At 46.0% G+C, this 6,615-nt stretch overlaps 1 protein-coding gene across 1 annotated transcript in view; it reads right to left on the bottom strand.

Annotated features, from left to right (window-relative positions):
• Positions 1 to 5,223, bottom strand: part of KCNJ1 (potassium inwardly rectifying channel subfamily J member 1) — a 28,808-nt gene extending 23,585 nt beyond the window's left edge. Inside the window, exon 1 of the mRNA XM_010334370.3 lies at positions 5,036 to 5,223. The gene's annotated coding sequence lies outside the window, so the exon portion shown is untranslated. The remainder of the gene's footprint in view (positions 1 to 5,035) is intronic.
• Between the last annotated feature and the right edge of the window lie 1,392 nt (positions 5,224 to 6,615).

Genomic DNA, 6,615 nt, shown 5'->3' on the forward strand with positions numbered 1-6,615 from the left:
AAGAGCATCTGAGTGCTGCCTGGGATTTTCTCCACTCCATGGCAGCCTCTGTCCACAACAGACCTCATCCCACCTCTGCTCTTCAATGGTGAGCATTGCCCAGGCTGGGGAAACCTTGAATTCTCCTGCACAATGGTTTCAGGCAGGGCTAGCAGTGAAGAGCCCCATGCTGGAAAGGGCTCTCGGACCTGGTCCTGGGGAGCACTCTGGGAGTATCTTGTCTCCTCTTCTCCGCTCCCTCTGAAGGGATGGAGTATTGGAAGAGGAAACAGCACTCTCTCCCACCCACCCCATCCCCCTGGAGCTGCCCTCGAAGCAGACTGGGTCGGGGAAGCTGGTTGGCTGGTTAAAATGTGCAAGTGCTCTGCCAATCCACTGATGTGTCATGCAGCCACTCTTGTACCTGTCATGCCTACTCATCCTCTCACAGCGACTGAAGCTTCTGCAGCATAGGGACTGTGTCATCATACTTCCCTAAGGCCAGCATAGCAGTGGCTTCTCAAAGTTCTTCTAAGGTGACCTCACCCCATGCCTCTGGCTTATCTCTGAACCCGACTCAAGCTCCCCATATTCTATGCATAATTCCTCAGCGGTCCAACCCTTCCCTTAGCAGCATCCAAATACCCTGATCCCTGAAATGGTCACATGCACCTTCCAGCATGAGATCAGGATTACCCTTATCTCTTTGAACATCTCATCACTGGACTCGGGTTCGAAGGGACCACACATTTCACAGAGTCTTCTCCTGTGAAAAGACCCACAACAGTTATTCACAGTGGCTGAGTTCTGCTGAGCTCCTCAAGGACAAATGGCAGATCTGGATAAAGCCAGAAAGCTCCTGAGAATTTAATCAAGGGCAACGAACCATGAGACTTCCCCTAGGGGTAGTCACCTGAGAGAGCTTGGGTCGTTTTAACTCTGCAACGACAGTATTAACCTGTTGCTTTCAACCGTGCTGCACTGCATATTTAAATCTACTCCCTGGGAACATGGTGGCACATTGGTAGACCCCAATAAATACAATTCCTGAATCCCAGCCAAGAAACATTGGTGTGTGCGTAACTGGAGGAGAGGGAGGCGCAGGGACATTGGGAAATTCTAAATAAGTGGAAAATTCTGGTTTGTATTTCACAGAGTATTCAGAAAGAATCTTCTCTTAGAAGCTTGGGTGGGTGCAAAGGTTACGAAGCCCAGTAACTGCAGAATACAGCACAGGGCAGACACACGCGTGCAGAGACGGACTCTGTTGCACACTGGGGAACCGATTTTGGAAAATAACAACAGGATTTTTCTGAGAGAAGAAGTTATTTATCCAAAACAATGCTGGGAAAATTCAGATTTACATTTTTGCTAGGGCTTTTGAGTTGTGCATTCCTGCAATGAGTGAGCTGGATTTGATGAGGCTTTACAGTGATTTTTCAAAATTAGTGTTTCAGTGCTCTGGTATTTTGTTGTTGTTGTTTTTCCTGCAGTTCCAGACGTTCCCCCATCCAACTACTAACCAGGCCCAACCCTGCTTAGCTTCCGCGATCAGATGCGTTCAGGGTGGTATGGCCACAGACAATGCTCTGGTTTCAAGTGGAGCACTTTTGGATTGGGTTTTATATTTGACAGGTGGGGACCTTAATAGTTTTTAAGAAGCAACTCCTTAGAGTGGAAGATCTTTAGATCCTCAATGGTTTTGAAATGACCTGTTCTCTGCACTATTTTTAGTTTCTTTCTGCTATTTTTCTAAAAGGAATCTGGGAGTTTCATGTGTAAGGGCATCATTCCTTTTACTGTTTGCTCACAGATTCTGATGAGGCAATTGCAAGAAAGACTGACACTTTGCACATCCTTCACAATCTTCTGCAAGGAGGCTTAGAATCATCCTGCCTGGAGCAGGGAACAACTTTTGACCTTAAGGTTATTTAAGGTTTGACCTTAAGGTTTATTGTTGACTTTTCTTTTTTTTTCTTTTTCTTTTTTTCTGAGACAAAGTCTCACTCTATCACCCAGGCTGGAGAGCAGTGACATGATCTCTGTTCACCGCAACCTGCACCTCCTGGGTTCAAGCAATTCTCTTGCCTCAGCCTCCTAAGTAGTTGGGACTACAGGTGTGCACCACCACACCTGGCTAATTTTTGTATTTTTAGTACAGATGGGGTTTTTCCATAGTAGCCAGGTTGGTCTTGAACTCTTGACCCCAGGTGATCCACCCACCTCAGCCTCCCAAGTGCTGGGATTACAGGTGTGAGCCACTGTGCCAGGCCTATTACTGACTTTTCTAGGGGTCTATCTTTTATACGTCTCTACACTAATTTTTTTCTTCAGCATTTTTTTTTTTGAGGATGTTTGTTTTTGTTGTTTTCTTTTCCCAATTTCCATACATCTTGCTTGTTCGTGAAGATTTCTGAACCACAAAATCAAGCCAACCACTTTCTGCTATTTCACAGCATTACCAACACTATTCCTGAATCATATATATTTCTGGAGACAGAGCAGATTGAGAAGGCCTAGGCCCTTTTCTGTATACTTTTGGCTTGAGCCTAGGTAGGTCATCACAGTCTTGAATGTGGAAGGGTAAGTGGAAAGAAAAGGCTCTGTGCTATTCAAAGTGTGCTCTTTTTGTGGACTTGGGGGTCTCTGGCTCCTGTTTCAGGCATCCGTTTCACCCTCGCCTGTCCCGATCACTCTCTGCAACCAATCGTCCACCAGACCTTGTGCCTTCTGCCTCTTGGTAATCTCCTCCCTGGTTGCCCAGCCGTGGTCTTACCCTACTCCAGTCCACCTTGCACGTTGCAGGCAGAGGAACCCTTCCACAATGTGAATAACATCTTACCCCAGTTCTCACCACCTTCCAGAAACTGCCCAAGTTCCTCAGCACCACATGCTAGGTCCTTCATCATGGCACCCTGCGGCTTCCTTCACCCCTCCCCAGTCACCCACCCTCAGCCATACCAGCCTGGTATTCCCTGTGTAAGCCATGCTCTCTCTTATGCATATCTTTGTAAATGCCATTTCTAGAATGTTCTAGAATGTTCTTCCCCCTGCCTCCAGCAGGCCCTCTCCTGTCCACCCTGGGCATTTAGGATCATGGTTCTGTGAGGTCTTCTGCGGGAAAAGTATGATGTACTTTCCTGTGCAGGCAGCGATGATACCATGAGGTCCCCACTTATCACGGTATCTCTCCCACTAGCATGTGACAGCCTGTTTCCATGTGCATATCCCCTAGTTCAAGTGCCTGCCCTCCAGAGCAAAGCGTTTCCCAAGCCACTCAGTGGTTTCCCAGGACCTAGCATCCAAAATACAATGAGTTCTCATTACAAGCTTGCTGAAAGGCGAATGAAGAGAAAACCCTGTATGTATAATAATAATTGTCATGAGAAAGACAAGAATGAAGAGAAGAAAGACAATAGTCATCACTGGCATCTTAAATTGTGGAGCCAAGCGGAGGAACATTTGGGTCACCCTCAGGATCAAACTGCCGGGCCAGAAGCAATTCCACTGAGAGGGCACCAGGAAGCCTTCAATCCACCGAAACCCTGGGGCAAGTAAAAGGCAAAGCATGTGACTCACAGCCGAATCCCTGGACAATCACTGAGCTGTGACAAGGTCCAGGGTAGATTTGTAACCTAGCACTGAAAAGCACATTGCTGAGGAAAGTAAAGGACCGTGCATGGGGAATTTCGAGTCTCAGCTCCTCAGAGCAAACCATGCTTGGCAATTGCAATTTAAGAAAAAAATCAGAGCAAACCAAAAGTCACTAACAGCATTAAAGATCCAAGACCTACTCCCAAGGAATTCACATACTCGGCTTCTTTGCAAGTGCAGTCTTGCACCTATACTGACTTGGTGTACCTCCTTACACAGAAGAAATCCACCTTCATGACTTGAGTATTTAAAAAAATTGTTCTGATGGCTCATATGTTCCCAGATATCCCTACCCCATCATGCTCTTAAAAGCTGAAGCTGATTTAGTGAGAATCCATTTACACTGAACAGTGTAGATAGAGTAAGACAGCACAAGCCAACCCTTGGCTGAAGAGAGCCCACAAAGACTGTGCAGCTCCTCCAGTGTAACCAACGAGACGAGTCCACCAAAGATTCTAACTGCCCTCTAGCCCCAGCCACGGAATGGCTCAGGGAAGGCAGAGTGCAGCTTGCAGCTAATAATCCTGGCATAACCATCAGATCAAAAGCATCCTGTGAGTGACTCTGCCAAGTCCCCGTCCATAAAAGACCCTTAGCACAATCACTACATTTTGCTCCATTTTGTAAACCCAAATAAACAGAGAAAAATTCTATCATTTTTTCTAAAAGTTGTTGGTTGCAAAAGACCAACTCCTTTTGAGTGACTATGCACCAAATCTATAAGATACAGATATTGGGAGAAGGGGCTCCATACCTGTTCAGAGTGAAGATAAACCATTGGTATTCACCGGTATACAGCAATTGTCACAATAGTCATTAAGGAGCTGAACAAATATTGAGAAATCCAAATGCATTCATTCAGAATGGTGCAAAATTCCAATAAAGTGCTATGTCAGGAAATGAATAAAAGGCATTTGGGTGAAGGTCATCGAAATATCTTGCTAACTCTTTTCGTAATAGATGTTTTTCATGGCAGACCCCACTAGCACTTTGATCCTCTACCTCAAAGATGGAAAAGGCCTGGCAGACGTTGTACTACTAGGCAAGGTCTTGTTACAGTTGAAAGAATGGCATCACAGATAAAAACCCTACACACATCTCTGCCACCAAAAGAAGACTTCAGAACCAGGCATGATACAACCAAAGATTCTTACTGCCCTTTAGCCCCCGGGCTGCGGAATGGCTTAGGAAAGGCAAGCTACAGCTCACAGTTAATAATCCACGTGTAACCAGCACATCAAAAGCATCCAGTGAGTTAAAACCTAAAACCATGCTTGTGTCTATCCCCTGGGAGTGGACACAAAAATCTGTCTAGATTTGAGGTGGAGAAAAGAGGTCTACATTTGCATAAGAATTAACTTGTTTTTTGTACAAAGAGACAATGAGGTATTTCTCCTCTTACCTCATGAATTGATGGAGTAAATGTAGAAACAAAAACTCATTTTCTTGGTCTCCAAGAAAGCAGCCAGATTCTCGATGTGAGCAAGTCCTTGCACCTTTGATGCAAGAGTTTAGATGTGCTGGATGAAGGTACCTGAGGCCCTGTTGATTTTTATGAGTCTGTGGGTCAGCTCAGACTGGCTGCCAACTCATCTGTATGCAACAGCTCTCAAAGAACATAGTTTACTTTATAACCGGATCCAACAAGAGTAGGCGTGGCAGTTAAATGGGTGAGATACCAAAGGTGTTGCGCTGCCAAGGCTAATTAAGAAGGATTTGTTTATGAAACCCTGGCCTGGAACCAGAAGACCAGCATGCTCATGAAGATGGTGCCTAAGTCAAAAGCATGAGGTCAAACCCATGTGCACATGGGGCTGGATGTTACAGGGCAGGGATGTCGGGGTCCCCAAGGAACCCCTTGAAAGTGTCTCCTGCCCTGTGAATCACTCGGTGGCTGTAGAACAGCAGTCCCCAACCTTTTTGACACCAGGGACCAGTTTCATGGGAGACATTTTTTCCATGGACCAGGGAGGTGGTAGGGGAGGATGGTTTCGGATGATTCAAGCATTTTACATTTATTGTGCATTTTATTTCTATTATATTCCTTATTTCATTATATATTATATATCATATTCTAAAATATAATGAAACAATCCTGCAACTCACCATAATGTAGAATCAGTGGGAGCCCTGAGTTTGCTTTTCTTCAACCAGACAGTCCCATCTGAGGGTGATGGGAGGCAGTGACAGATCATCAGGCATTGGATTTTCATAAGGAGTGTGCAACCTAGATTCCTTACATGCACAGTTTACAAAAGGGTTCAAGATCCTGTGAGAATCTAATGCTGCTTCTGATCTGGCAGGAAGCAGAACTCAGGCAGTAATGTGTGCCAGGGGGAGTGGCCAGAAATATAAATGAAGCTTTTTTCACCTACCACTCACCTGCTATACAACCTGGTTCCTAACAGGCCACAGACCTGGTATGGAGACTCCTGCCTTAGAAGATGAGGCTGACCTGACTTCCCTTGGTCATCCAGTAGCCACTCTGGTTCCAGGACAATGCAGAGCTTTACAGCACAGAGTTTGCCATTCACTGATTCGGTTGAGACCCTACTCTACCGACTGCAAGTTACCTAGCTTCTCACCTCGGAAGTCTGCGGTGGAAAGCTCAAGAGATCATGTATGCAATGCACTTGTCATTGAGTGCACAGAGTTGAAAATCAACGTACTCTGAGTGTCAGCCTTTGTCCTCCTCACCCCACCCCCTAGGGCCATCTCCCACTAGGAGACTGAGGGAGAAGGGGTCTTTACCCCACACCCTTCCTGAGTTGCTGTCTTCCCACTGGTCCTCACACTTCACAGCAGGCCATCACTCGAAGCATTGCTTGGGTTTGCATGAAGCAGCAGCAGGTGACTGTGGGCCAGCCGCATGTCCCTTCACCGCCTGTCCCTTTCTCCACTCAACACCATGCAAGATAGGAGGTTTCAATCTCAACTCAAGACTGAAATAGATGAGAAACATCAGAGCAGCAGCATAGCTTA

Source organism: Saimiri boliviensis, chromosome 6, assembly GCF_048565385.1.
Source record: "Saimiri boliviensis isolate mSaiBol1 chromosome 6, mSaiBol1.pri, whole genome shotgun sequence".
NCBI classification, from domain to species: domain Eukaryota; kingdom Metazoa; phylum Chordata; class Mammalia; order Primates; family Cebidae; genus Saimiri; species Saimiri boliviensis.